Source organism: Arvicola amphibius, unplaced genomic scaffold (assembly GCF_903992535.2).
Source record: "Arvicola amphibius unplaced genomic scaffold, mArvAmp1.2, whole genome shotgun sequence".
Lineage (NCBI taxonomy): Eukaryota > Metazoa > Chordata > Mammalia > Rodentia > Cricetidae > Arvicola > Arvicola amphibius.
The window spans coordinates 1-15346 of record NW_024582322.1 but is presented as its reverse complement, the minus strand read 5'-3'; the positions used below and the strand labels follow the sequence as shown (position 1 = coordinate 15346).

Below are 15346 nucleotides of genomic sequence, written 5' to 3'. Positions count from 1 at the left end.
ATTTGGGAGTTTCCAGATTGGATTAATTAAAATGGGAAGATCAACCCTTATTGTGGGCAGCACCATCTCATGGGCTCAGGACGCAGACTGAATAAAAAGGAGAAAGTAAACGAGCACCAGCACCCACCTCTCTGCTTCCTGACTGTGGATGCCATGAGACCCGCTGTCTCACACTCCTGCTGCCATGTCTTCCTCACCATGATGGACCATATCCCCCAAACCGAGTCAAACCACACCCTTCCTTCCTTAAGTTGCTTCTGTGAGATATTTTGTCACAGCAATAATGAAAATACAGATGCCCTCTGTCACTTGGGGGGACACCTTAAAGGTGGCTGCAGAGTCCCTGGGGTGTGGCATGGTGACCACACACCTTGTGTCCTCCCCGTTGTCGGGAGGGCCTGCCTGGGTAGGTGAGGACATGTTCTCTGTGTGTGTTCCCCTTGGGGATCTCAGAAGGTCACCCGCAACACGCTTCTCTCTTGGCGTCTTCTGCAGCTCTCCCGAAAAGGACACGGCGTCACGCCGCTCTGAAATAGACAGTGATGTGAGTGCAAAGACGAGACGTTGCCGTCCAGGCATCTAAAAGAGTCAAGATGAAAATTACCTGTGGTGAGAAGTTTAAATTGGGGAAAATGTGAGTAGCTCTCCTTGGGTGAAAACGTAGACACTTCAAGGAGCCGTGGTCACAGACACCTCCAGGACTGGAAGAGGAGTGCCGCTTTGGTCTAAGGACAGGAAGAGGAGCACTTGCAGAAGGCCCGAAGGACCTTTATATCGGGACCCTGCTGGGACAGACAGGACCTCCAACTGAGAGGAATGGAGCATGTATGTCTGTCCTAGGAGTATCCAAGTCTGCAGGGAGGCATGATGGGCATTCCCTCCTGGGCACACAGAGAGACAGACATCGGGGAAGCTGGTCCTTAGAAAACACACAGGACAGCCATGATGAATGAAAATGACACCCTGTAGGTACAAGTCAAGCATGGCTATGCACATCTGTAATCCCAGTACTCAAGAGTGGAGGCAGGGGACTGAGAGTTCAAAGCCGGCCTGGGCTACACAGCAAGACTAAGTAAAATAAAAATCAAACTGATAACCAGAAAAAAACAGCTCCTACCTCAAAACGAATGAGATGGTTTATTTTGGAGCTGAATATGAGTGGCTGTGTCTGGGAGCACAGATTTAGAATACCCCAAATATTATGCGCCGTCAGGAAAATGGTTTCGGTGAAGTTTTCATATTAACAGAACCAAGTCTTAAATTAGGATATTTTCTTTTCTTCTTGATTTTTTTGTTTTTAGTTTTTCTTTCTTTTTTTAGGTTTACTAATTTATTTAGTTATTATGTATATAGTGTTCTGTCTGTGTGTGTGCCTGCAAGTCAGAAGAGGGTGCCAGATCTCATTATAGATGGTTGTAAGCCACCCATGTGGTTGCTGGGAATTGAACTCAGAATCTCTGGAAGAACAGTCAGTGCTCTTAAGTGCTGAGTCATCTCTCCAGCCCTGTTTTTGTTTTTAAATACAGAGTTTCTCTGTGTAGCCCTGGATGTCCTTGAACTTGCTCTGTAGTCCAGGCTGCCTTCTTTTTTATTATTTTTTTTTCATTTATTTTACATACCAACCACAGTTTCCTCTCCCTCCTTTCCTCCTGTTCCCTCCCCACAACCTCCAGTCTACCCCTCTCATCTACTCCCCTTCCATTCAGATTGAGGTAGACCTCTCATGGGAGTCAACAAAGCATGGGTATCAAGTTGAAACAGGACCAAGCTCCTCACACTGCATGAAGGTTGCATGAGGCATCCCAGAATAGGGAATAGGTTCCCAAAATCCAGCTCATGCTCCAGGGACAGATCCTGATTCTATTGCTAGAAACACCACAAACAGATCCAGTTACCCCACATGCAGGACCTAGGCCGGTCCCCTTGCAAATTCCCTAGCTGTCAATTCAGAGTCTGTGAGCTCCCAGGAGCACAGGTCAACTGTCTCTGTGGATATACCATCATGATGTGGACTCCGATGGCTCATACAATCCCTCCTCTCTCTCTTCAATTGGACTCCAGGAACTTGGCCCATTGATTGGCTGTAAATCTCTACATCTGCTTCCATCAGTTATTGGATGAAGGCTCTCTGGTGACAATTAGGGTAGTCTAATTATAGGAGAAGGCCAGTTCGGGCACCCTCTCCACTATTGCTAGGAGTCTTCTGGGGTCATCCTTGTGGATTCCTGGTAGTTTCCCTGGCACCGAGGGTTTCTCCCAAGCCCCAAAATGACCCCCACCAAGGTATCTCTTTCATTATACTTCCCCTCCACCCCAGCCCATACCAGACCAGTTTGATCCCTCATGTTCCCATCACCTCACTCCTAGCCCTCCTACCACCCCTTCCCTGTCCCTACCCCCAGTTTACCCAGGAGATTTCAACTACTTCCCCTCCCGGGGAAATCCATGCATTGCTCTTTGAATCCTCCTTCTTACCTAGTTTCTATGGGGTTGTGGACTATTGCTTGGTTATCCTTTACTTTACAGCTAATATGCACTTATGAGTGAGTAGATACCTTGTTTCTCTTTCTGGGTCTGGGCTGCCTTGCTCAGGATAACTTTTTTCTAATTCCATCATTAGCTTGCAAATTTCATAATGTTATTGTTCTTTTTCTGCTGGATAATACTCCATTGTGTAAATGTACCACATTTTCTTTATCCATTCTTCATTTGAGGGACATCTAGGTTATTTCCAGGTTCTGGCTATTACAAATAATGTTGCTATAACATAGCTGAGCAAGTGTCCTTGTGGTATGATTGAGAATCCTTTGGGTATATGCCCAAGATTGGTAAAGCTTGGTTTTGAGGTAGATTGATTCCCAATTTTCTGAAGACCCGCCATACTGATTTCCAGTGTGCCTAAATGAGTTTACACTCCCAACAGCAGTAGAGGAGTGTTTCCCTTGTTCTACATCCTCTCTGACATCCTCATTAGTGTTATTGATCTTAGCCATTCTGACAGGTATAAGATGGTATCTCAGAGTCATTTTGATTTTGCATTTTCTTGATAACTAAGACGTTGGACAATTCTTAAGTGTCTTTCAGCTAGTTGATGATTTTCTTTTGAGAATTCTTTATTTAGATCGGTACCCCCGTTTCTTAATGGGATTATTTGGTATTTAATGTCTAGTTTCTTGAGTCCCTTATATATTTTGGAGATCAACCGTCTGTCAGATGTGGGGTCAGTTAAGATCTAGAGTGATATTTTATTTATGTTTTAATAAATAAAGCTTGCCTAAAGATCAGAGTGCAAAGCTAGACACACTAGTCAACCATACAGGTCAGGCAGTGGTGGCACTCACCTTTAATCCCAGCAGCCACACTAGTTAGGTGGTGGTGCACACTGTAATCCCAGCACTAGAGAGGAATATAATTCAGGATGAGACAGGAACTCACTCTCTTTCTAGTCTGAAGATTTTGTAGAGGTAGAGCTCTCTAGTGGTTGGCTACTTTGTTTCCTTCATCTTTCAGCTTGAACCCTAATATCTGTCTCTGGGTTTTTATATATGGTGCTATATCTGGTGCCCAATGTTTGAAGTACAAATCACGATAAAAAACTCTTGCCTGTGACTTTACAAGCCACCGGCATAGGTCAGAGCTACCACAGCTGGGAGTCACCGCCCTACCAGCTAGGTTTTCCTTTCTTCTCCTGGTGGGCTTTCCCTGAATTCCCTTCTCAGGCTGCTGCCAAACTAAGTAGTTGCCTTGAAATCCAGTCAGAATTTTACTGTTCTATGCAGCAGCAATAAGCCTCACATCTTCATCATTATTGGTAGCAGATTTGGTGCAAAAAACTGAGAGTTCTTAAGGGAGAAATTAGTTAAAAGGGAGAATTTTTCCCATCTTAAAAATGGAAGACATAGTTACAATAGGGAAAGTTAGGTCTCTGCATGATTGTGTAATGCATGATTTAAAAATGGAACAATTAAATGAAGGTAATAATCAACCGGAATTGACATACTGTTGATTATCATTTTTGATAATCCTTGTCATTTTGATAATTCTTTGTTTATCTCTTAGAAAGTTGTTTGGTTTAACTGCAAGATAGAGACTTTAGAAAACTTAATAAAATAGATCCTAGAGATATTCAAATTTAGATAGAGGAATTTAATGGTGAGAACCAATTTTGACACTGCATTATAAATTTAGAGAGAACAGCTTAAGCTTTTAAAAAAAAAAACAACAAGCCTTAATATATCCAGTAACCTTACAGGAACAACTGCCAAATGATAGATATCTCCAGGCAGTACAAGAGTTAAATGGACTTCTGTGGAAATGTTGGATTTAAGGAGATTCAAGAAAGCGATAGACTCATACAGCATGGCATTCACCTTTTGTGAGCAATGTTAAAATTGTGGTCAGTTTGTAAGAACTGAATAGACTTGGGTTAAAGCTGTTTTAGAGCCAGTCCACAATGACAGTGGAGCACCTGGGTTCAGAAAGAGGCTAAGATTATTGAAACAATGGAGTAGAGCTAGAGGTGTGGAAATCTCCCACGATCAACTTCTTGGAGAAGGCGATTATGCTACTATAGAAGGCAATCTTTATATGATGACATGCCCTGGGTTTATGCTACTCAGCAGCTTTGAATGCTTGGAACGGAATTGGATATACGTAGGAAAGAAAATTGAGTCGTTTAGTAAAGTTTATACAGGGCCCAAGGAGCCCAAAGGAGCCTTCATGGATTTCTTACAAAGATTGACTTCAGTAGTAAATGAATGATACCAAATTCAAAAGCTAGAAAATAATAATTGAATCTCTGGCTTCTTAAAATGCTTAATTCTCAATACAAAAGGGTAATTAGGCATAAAGGCAAGCCAGCACCCTTGGAGGAATGGATCTGAGATACAGTCAATATTGAATCTCATGGCATGATGATATTTGGATAGGAGAGGTGATTTCCAAGGGTTTGAGGAAAAATAAAAATGTCAAGTGTTAAAATTGTAGCAAATAAGGTCACCTTAAAAGGAATTATAATAGGACATTCCTAGAAGCATGTTTTATTCTAAGCACAATCCACACCAGAATACCCCTCCCTTCTTGATTATGCAGATGGCATGGCCAAGGCAGGCATTGGACTAATGAATACAGAACAAGAGACATTCAAGATCACCCTTTGTCATCAAGAACTCCTTGAGGGCCTCTCACAGGCCCCTATGCCAAATCTGATTCAGTCATTTCCTACCATCATTGAGGAACTCCTTCCCAGAGCAATTAAAGAGCCTAATGCCTATTGTAAGAAGCCATACTAACCTAGATAATAAACAGCTATAGAAGAGAGAACAACAAAAACAGGAGAACCCATAAAGCAAATATTTTGGCAAAACATCTATAAATGAACAAAGGACCAAAATTTTAAAAATGCAAATAAATGGCATTGTCATTGCGGGTCTGGTAGACACAAGTGTGAAGGTAACAATAATTTCACCAGAATCTTGGCATCCAAATTCAGGAGGTAATGTTAAGCTTTTAGCAATTGGAACTTTATCTCGTGTAAAACAGAGTGCAAGATGGGCAGAATATATAGGACCAGAAGGACAGAGAGGAAATTAAAGCCATATGATGCTAACATAGCTATGAATTTGTAGGGACATGATCTGTTACAGTAATGGAATACTCAGATTAAACATTCCCCCAGTCTTAGAAACAAACGTAAATTAACGTATGTTTTGGGGTAAAATATTAGAAGGTATTATAAAGAACAACCGCCAATCATTCAGATTATAACAAGAACAGGGACAAACAGTTGCTGATCTTCCAAAGGCACCAAAAAACCTACCTTTAAAATGGTTGACAGACAAAACTGTATGGGTGCTACAGTGACCTATAACAACAGAGAACTGCAGGCTTTATAATAGCTGGTAGGAGCAACTATATGCTCAGCATATTGAAGAATCAACCAGTCTTGAAATTCTCCTATACTTGTTATTAAAAGAAATCGGGAAAATGGAGAATGGTAACAGATTTTAAGAACTGTTAATAAATGATTCAGCCGATAGGCTCTCTACATTCTGGCATTCCTTTTCCTTCTCTATTGTCTAAAGGACAGAGAAAAATTTGCCTTCACAGTGAATACTTACAATTATTCTCAGTCCTTTTAAGAGATATCAGTGGTAGATTCTCCACAGGGAATGTTAAATATCCTCACCCTGGGCCAATATTTTGTAAGTCAACCATTGGAAATAATATGTAAACAATTTCCTCAGTCTATAATTTACCATTACATAAGCAATATCTTATTAGCTAATTCAAATGTAGATACTTAAGAATGTTTGAAGAAGTAAATAAAATTTTACCTTGTTGGGAATTGCTAATTTCTCCTGAAAAAAATACAAAGAGGACATTCTATTAACTATTTAGGCTATAAAATAGGTTTACAAAAAATTAGGCCCCAAAAGGTGCAAATTAGGAGAGATTGGTTGCAGACTCCTAGTGACTTTTAAAGATTGCTAGGAGGACATTTCCAATCTACAGCCCACAATTAGGATAAAACCTGATGAACTGATTAATTTAAATAAACCTTAGATGGTGACAAGGACTTAAATAGTCCCAGGAAATTATCAGCTGAAGCTGAGAGAGAATTGATTTTGATAGATGAGAAACTACAGGAAGACACATGTACATCATGCGGTCTGAATCTTAACTACATTCTGGTCTTATTTCCCTCCAAACATTACTGTACACATATGTTAATGCAGAGGAAAGAATGGATCTTTTATTGCATAAACCAAGTAGAAAATTAAAAACTTATGTGGAAAAGTCTTAGTTAATTCTAAAGGAAAATTGAGACTTTGTCAACAATGGAGTAAAGACTGCAGGAATAAACCTAGAAGAAATTATAGTTCCTTTTAATATTTATGAAATTGACAATTATGGGAAGAAAGTGAACCCTGTAAAAGAGCTTGTAATAATTTTGGGGAGAGAGATTAACAACAAACTATCCCAAAGCAAAAGAATTCAACTCATAAAGAGAATAGTAAAATCCTTCCTCGCATTGTACAGGAAACACCTACCATTCTATACTGATGCAAATAAATCAGGAAAATAAGGTTACAGATCAGAAAACTTAAGTAAAGTAGATCAAAGCCCTTATGATTCTGCCCAAAAGTCAGAATTATATCCTATACTCACAGTACTAAGGGATTTTAAAGAACCTCTCAACATAGTTATCGATTTGCAATATGAAGAAAGAATTGTTTTGCATATGAAACCACTGAATTTATACCAGATGATACAGAACTGATTTTTATTATTTATCCAGTTACAAGATACAATTAGGAATAGTAATCATCCCATATATATAAAAACATCTGATCCCATACAATTGTCTGCCAGGTTCCTCTGGTACAAGGTAATATAGATATGATTAATATTGATTGAAGTATGCTGAAGGCCTCAGAATTTTATTTAAAACATAATGTCCGATAGCAAAGGTTTTAAAAAAGAACTTTTCTATTACAAGGCAAACAAGCCAAGGAGATTATAAGGAAATGTCCTACTTGTTCTTTATACAACCAAACACCACTACCTATAGGAAATAACCCAAAGGGTACTAAAAGGAATGAAATTTGGACGATGAGTTCCATTTTGTAGAATTTAGAAAAACTAAGATAGGACTTGCTGTGGTAATTCTTTGAGCCATAGCCTTTAAGATACCAGCCCACTTGGCATGGTCTCTTTATGCTATAAATGCAGCCATAAAGTTTGCACAGCTCTCTCTCCTGGCGCTGGATTCAGTTCTGTTTTCCCATTTGTGCAGAGGACTGTGATCTGTGAGTCTACCCCTAAAGAAATAACCCTTTATTATATTCATTCTAAGTGGGTGTGGAATTACTTTATAGCATCCATCATCATCTGGGGCCCCACATGAATCCACCAACTCCACACCTACTGGGATAGGCCCAAAAGGTCTGTGGCCCAGCAGGTTCCCACCCCTGCCCACTTGGCTTGATTTCACCTACTACGCATTTTGTTTGTTTGGTTGGTTGGTTTTTTTGCCAAACCCTGCCACAGCTGAACTACTACTGCACAGTGACTTGGTAGTTTCTCAAGCCTCACACAGTTCCCCCCCCCTGCTGCTTTCCCTGCCATGGGGCAACTTGTACAACTTCCAGTTTGTGTTTCCTGCTTATGAGCTCTGGGATCCTTGATATTCTGGCCACCAAAAAATTCTCTCCATGTACAGAACGACTTAATTGCTCTAATTTGTCAAACAAAGCATATTTGTCAGTATTTAACCAGGTACCAATGTGCAGAACCAAAGCAGCATGGGGTTGTTCTCATCACCTCTGGTCATACCTTTCCACCACATGGCTGCATCTGCTACACCTTCTGGCCAATAAGATTATTACACCTACAAAACTTATTGAAATCTAACAGATGTAAATAAATTAATAAATTTGAAAGTTATTGATTGCAGACAATAATACCATTGAGGATTTAATAACCTTTTGCTTATACTATGGATTGTATTCTGTAAGGGCCTATATGATTTTTTCTGATCACATCCATTTATTGGATATGGGGACTTAGCTTTGTTATTCATATTGTATCCTTAATAAACTGGTTTTGGATAATAGAGCCAAGAATGAGGCACTTTTTAAAAATGAATACAGTCTTTACCGACTAATAATGAACAAATAGCTGACAGGATTAACACCCTATACTGTTGAATTTGACTAGTCAAACTCTGTTAAACTATTGTGATAGGTTAGCAAAATAGAGTATCTCTCCAGGGCAGGCAATCTGCACGCTATCCAAATAATGTCCAGGGATGAGATGTTATCTTTAAAGGGCAAAACTTCATACCTTGGAATCTCATATGCAGAATGAAGATCAAAGGCAGGTGGATCAATGAGGTCACTAGGAAATATATACAGGACCAAGAGATTCAGATCTTTACAAAACACAGCAGTAAATAATTTGAAATGATTGAAGAAAGTATTGAAGCGGACGTGGATGAGCAGGGAGGGAAGGGTACAAGGATACGATTTAATATCACAGTATGTGTCAGAGTCAGAGATGACTTATCTAGGGTTTTTAGCTTCCTACTCTGTAATGGCCTCTGAAAAATTATCAAGTTCTAAATGCCCAAAAGGATCCAAAAGAATGTAGGTAGAAACCTATAGTATAAATGATCTAAAAGGACAATAAGCAAGCAGTAGTATCTTATGGCTTGCATTACCCATTTCTTAGGGAGATGGTAAGGACATGGGATTTCAGCAATAAGGATACCTCACATGTGTGGCTTCAATTAGTTTTCAGCAGTCCTGGACGATGGGCCACAACTACTGTGGAAATTCGTTTGCAATAAGAGGGCAAAAATTTTAGAAGAACATGAAAAAGCAAAAGGATTTGAGTCTTCCCAAGAACAATTCTTGGTGAGGGCACTCATGCTGACCCACAGTATCAAGCTCTTTACAATGAACAACATACCCTGTCCCTATGCCACACAACAGTTTTAAATGATTGGGGTCAGGATTCCAGAACCAGGAAAAAAAGAATTGAATCATACATTAGCGTTAAACAGGGTCAAAAGAACCCTTTAGTGACTTTTTACAAAGATTAAGGCTGTACAAATAGGAATAACAGACCAGAAAGCTAGATAAGTACTTATTGAATCTCTGGTTTTTGAAATGCCAACTTTAGAATACAAAAACATACTTGGGGCCTTTAAAGGTTTAGATCAACACAATGTATGAATGGATCTTGCATACAATGAGCATGGAAACATCTGACTTAATATTGAGGCTTGGATAGAAGAAACAATTTCCAAAAGGTATAAGGAGACACCAAAATGCCAAATGTTTTAATTGTGATAGATAGGACATCTGAGAAGGGATTGTAGACAAGGAATTCCTAAAAAAATACTGTCTCCTCTGGCATTGCAAAATGGAAGGTCTCATTCTTCTGGATTATGTAGGAGGTGTATCAAGGCCGACATTGGACAAAGAATATAGATCAACAATATACAGAAAGGCAACCTGATACCACCCTGAAAACTCCTTGGGGAGTGTCTCACAGGCCCCCAGGTCAAATGTGGTGCAGTCATTTTGAGTCACTATGGAGGGACATGTCTTCACCAGGAAAATTTAAAAATCCATTACCTGCTATTAAAAAACATACTATTCTGGAGGGATGGATAAACATGGAGGATGAAGCAAAATCTAGTAAGAAATAGAAGTATATATTTTGGACAGACTTCTATAAATGATCTAAGACAAAGCTAATAGTGCATATAAATAACATTGTAATTGAGGGATTTCTGGATATAGGTGTGGATGTGACTGTCAATACTCCAGAATCTTGGCATCCAAATTGCCTCTTCAAGAGGTAGATATCAATTCTAGATTGGAACCCTATCTCAAATGAAACAAAGTATGAGATGGGTTGAATGCATAAGTCCAGAGGGTCAGAAAGAAGCTGCTGATACCATATGTGGCTAATATTGCAGTGATTTTATGGGGTATGTGAACTGCTGCAGCAATGGAATACCCAGATTACATTCCTGAAGTCCCAGAAACTCAGGTTTCTAAGAGGATATTCTAAGGTACTATATACAAAGGTCACCAGCCATCCAGGCTGTACAGAACACAAACAACAACTAGCAAACCTTTAGAAGGTACCAATGCCCTACTTTAAAATGGTTACTGAGAGACCAATATGGGTTTAAACAATTGCCTTTAACAAAAGAGAAACTACAGATTTAGAACAGCTGGTACATGAGCAACTAGATGCTCACCATATTGAAGAATACACCAGCTCTTGGAATTCTCCTGTATTTGTGTTTTAAAAAATCTGGTAAATGGAGAATGGTGACAGATCTAAGAGCTGTCAACAAGGTAATTAAACTTATGGGCCCTCTACCATCTGGAATTTCTTTGCCTCCCCTATTGCCTAACAGATGGTCTCTTATAGTTTTCATTTAAATACTGTTTTTTTCACTGTATCTTACAAGAAAAGGGACAGAGAAGATTTGCCTTCACAGTGCCTACCTTATCATAATTCTCAGCCTACTAGGAAATATCAATAGACCTATCCTCCACAAGGAATGCTCAATAGCCCCACTCTGGTGCCAATACTGTGTAAATCAGCCATTGGAAATAATAAGTGAAAAATTTCCTAAATCTATAATGTACCAGTTACTGGCTGACATTTTGCTGTCTGATACAAACACAAACACTTTAGAAAGAATTGTTAGAAGTATAAAAACAAAGTTTTGCCTAAATGGGAATTACAAATTGCTCCTGAAAAAAATACAAAGAGGAGATTCTGTCAGTTTACCAAGGTTATAAAACATGTTTACAGAAAATTAGAACACAAAAGGCACAAATTAGGAAGACCAATTGCAGACTCTTAATGACTTTCAAAGATTGTTAGGAGACATTTCCAGTCTATGACCAACTGTTGGGATAACACCTGATCTAATAATTCATTTAAACAAAATCTTAAATGGTGACAAAAACTTAAATAGTCCCAGGGAATTAACAACTAAAGCTAAGAAGAATAACTGTCATTGAAGAGAAATTACAGGAAGAACATGTGTATCAGATGAATCCAAAATCTTAATTGCATTCTAGTCATATTGCTTCCAGAATTTCCCCTATAGGAATTTTAATGCAAAGGGAAGATATATCTTAGAGGGACTCTTTTTAACCACATAAGCCAAGTAAAAAATTAAAAACTTATATGGAAAAGTATCTGAATTAATTATAAAAGAAAAAATTGAAACTTTGTCACCTAGCAGAAATAGACTCAGCAGAGATTATAGTGCCTTTTCTACTGATGAAATTTTAAAAGTCATGGGAAGACAATAAACCTGACAAAGAGTTTGTACTAATTTTTTAGAAGAGAAAATGGCAATTATCCCAAATTTGATAAGAATTACCTTAGAAAGAGAACTACTTGAATCCCCATATTGTATGTGACACACCAATAACTTGAGCTCGTGCATTTATACTGATGCAAGTAAATCAGGAAAGGCAGGTTACAAATTAGAAGATTTATGTAAGGTGGAACAAAATCCTATAGTTCTGTTCAAATGGCAGAAATATATGCTATTTCATGGTACTAAGGGATTTCAAAGAACCTGTCAATATAGTTATTGATTTGCAATATGCAGAAAGAGTTGTCTTGCATATTGAAACCACTGGAATTTATATTAGATGATACAGAATTGACTTCATTATTCTTCCATGTGAAGATATAATCAGGAATAGGCTTTGTCCCATATACACAACACATATCTGATCCATAATGGGGTCTGCCAGGTCCTCTAGCACACCAAGGTAATGCAGAAATTGATCAATAGTGATTGAAAATGTGCTGAAAGCCACAGAATTTCATTAGAAAACATTCATGTCGATAGCAAAGGTTTAAAGAAAGAGTTTCCTATACACAGCAACAAGCTAAGAGATTATAAAGAGATGTACTACTTGCTCTTTCTATAACCAAACACACATATCTGCAGGGGAGTAAACCCAAAGGGTACTATAAGGAATGAAATCAGGCAGATGGATATGTTCCACTTGCAGATTTTAGAAAATTAGGATATGTACACCATACCACTAACACTATCAAGTTTTCAATGGGCAAGTGCTTTTGAGCTCAGAAAAGGCTGACTCAGCAAACCACACATTTTCTTAGAAGTAATGTCCATCAAGGGTATATCTTTTCATAAATAAAAACATATAATGGTCCAGTATATGTTTCTAAGAAAATGAAACAGTTTTTGCTTATTATAATATAAAGCTATTACAAGTATGCTAAACAATCCTACAGGTCAGGCAGTTATAGAAAGATCAAATTGAACTATAAAGGATATGCTAAACAAACAGAAAGGGATGGAAAATACCTTCAGAAATAGATTGCATAATGCTTATTAACCTTGAATTTCTAACGCTAATGAGAAAGGAACAACAACAGCAGAGAAACGTTGGATAATAGAAAAAACTTCTGAATTAAATCAACTGATGTATTTCAAGGATGTGTTGACCTCACAATGGAAACCAAGAGATGTGCTATGTTGGGGAAAGGTTTTTGCTCTTGTTTCCATAGAAGAAGACAAGCTATAGATACCATCAAAATTAATAAAGATTTGGTTTGAAAAAGAAAAATCTATTGATAAAGAGAAATGATAGCTTATTCACAGAGGTGACAATCATACAGGTGATAAGGAAACCTTATTAGGGTTGAGGCAGGGTTTTGTTCTTGTCTTTGCAGAAAAATACTCATCTTCAAAAAGTTGAGAGACCTTGTACATCTAGATTCCTAAAGTAGAAAATATATCCAGAAAGAATCTCCAAGCAAAGAGAAATCTGACTTATGCCATATCATCTACATGATTATTTGATTTTCAGAAAATTTGATTATCTGAATATGTATATATCTCTACTTAAAAATCAAAGCTGGCTTTGGAGTTGGACATTTGCTATTCTTCTCTAAACCCCAAGCATGTTGTTAAAAGAAATAGTTTAGTTTCATGTCAGAAGCCATCTGGTATGGGGAAAGAAAGAAGAAAGAATTTAGGAAAAAAATTACATTTCTACATACCTATTTTTGCCTTTATATGTCTATATAGTGTTTATGTTTTCATAATAAACAATGAATTTTCTGTAGTATTCTTTTGAAGTTTTCCAGAAAGAAGATGAGACCCCCACAACTACAGTCCTACCTGGTTCATATGACATCATTGAGGTTGATATCACTACTTTAAGACTGTTTTTGGGTACCAGCTGCCCTGAGATGATTCCAATTTGATTAGCTGAAATGGTATAATTTCTTACAACATTTGGCCAGAACTTCAAGTAGGAGCCTCAGAAAAACCCTATTGCCTACTCAGCAACTATTTGAAATCATACCAGAGAGTAATCTTGAAATTTAACCATCATTTTACTTTTACAGGATCCCATAGACAGAACATTGGCCTCATGACAGTTTGGAAATATTCTAGAAGACAACTTCCCCTCTCCCAACAAAGTTGGGTTAGGGACATCATTAAGGGTTGGTTATAATGGTAGATGGGTTGGGAGTTAGAGTAGAAATTATGTAAGCTCAGGGATCTCTTTGAAAAAAGGGAAACTTAGATGGGATAATAATAGATTAGTGTGAGCTTACTCATACTAATAATAATAGTGAGTAATAGAGTGAATACTTGTAGACAATTTACATTAATATAGTATTCTTGAATATTGAAACAAATTCAATTATATGAAAATGCTCATATTGCCTGTTTACAATATTTGTAAACCTAGGCAAGTTATTTTTGTTATATTGTATGCATACATTCTTCTACCTCTCCTTAAGACATTTTGTATATTGGTACAATTTTAGGTTATAGTTATCATATTGCATATACATTTCTACTTCTGACCAGATACTTATTATATCTTATACATTGTTTACATTTTGAGGTCATTGTCCTCATTTGCTGCACAGTTGTTTAAAGATTATTTAATATTCTAATATGAGGCCTACTCTTTAAGCTATATAGGTATAAGAATTATAAGCCATTAGTCATACATGTTCGTACATTTCTAGCTAGACTAATCATGTTCTTTAGATACATAGAGATTGTATCTGCATAGATAGGTAATCTTCAACTACTTCAAGGAACTGTAGAATATGGTATTAAATAACTTAGCATTCTGCTGACATGAGACATGATTGCTCCTGACAGCAAACAATCTACTTCAAACACTCACACAACAAAATGGAGATCTTTTTTTTCTTTTTTTTTTCAAGACAGGGTTTCTCTGCAGCTTTTTTAAAAATATTTATTTATTAAGTATACAATATTCTGTCTGTGTGTATGTCTGCAGGCCAGAAGATGGGCACTAGACCTCATTACAGATGATGTGAGCCCACATGTGTTGCCAGGAATTGAACCAGGACCTTGGAAGAACAGGCAATGCTCTTAACCACTGCACTGAGCCATCTCTCCAGCCCTCTCTGCAGCTTTTTAGAGCCTGTCCTGGAGCTAGCTCTGTAGACCAGGCTGGTCTCGAACTCACAGAGATCCGCTTGCCTCTGCCTCCCCAGTGCTGGGATTAAAGGTGGCACCACCACCGCCCGGCTACAAATGGAGCTCTTACTCAGAGCCCTTATAGGCTATCTATAAGTGAGTGATAGAACACAGGCCTGGACACAGATATAGGAAAATATCCAAAAAGGAAATGTGCTGGCAGGTGTGTGCAGGGAGAAAGAAGAACCCAAAAGTGCATGAAATAATGTCTGGGACCAGCAAGTTGGATCAGCATATAAGTGTGCTTGCTGCTAAGAACCTAAGTTCAATCCCTGGAACCCACAT

At 38.1% G+C, this 15346-nt stretch overlaps 1 long non-coding RNA gene across 1 annotated transcript; it reads right to left on the bottom strand.

The window, feature by feature from the left end:
• Positions 1–242: 242 nt before the first annotated feature.
• On the bottom strand, positions 243–1365 carry LOC119805858. The gene is made up of 2 exons (XR_005284013.1): positions 605–1365; positions 243–527 (listed from the first exon to the last, which is right to left on the bottom strand). It is a non-coding gene; the product is annotated as an uncharacterized LOC119805858 (long non-coding RNA).
• Between the last annotated feature and the right edge of the window lie 13981 nt (positions 1366–15346).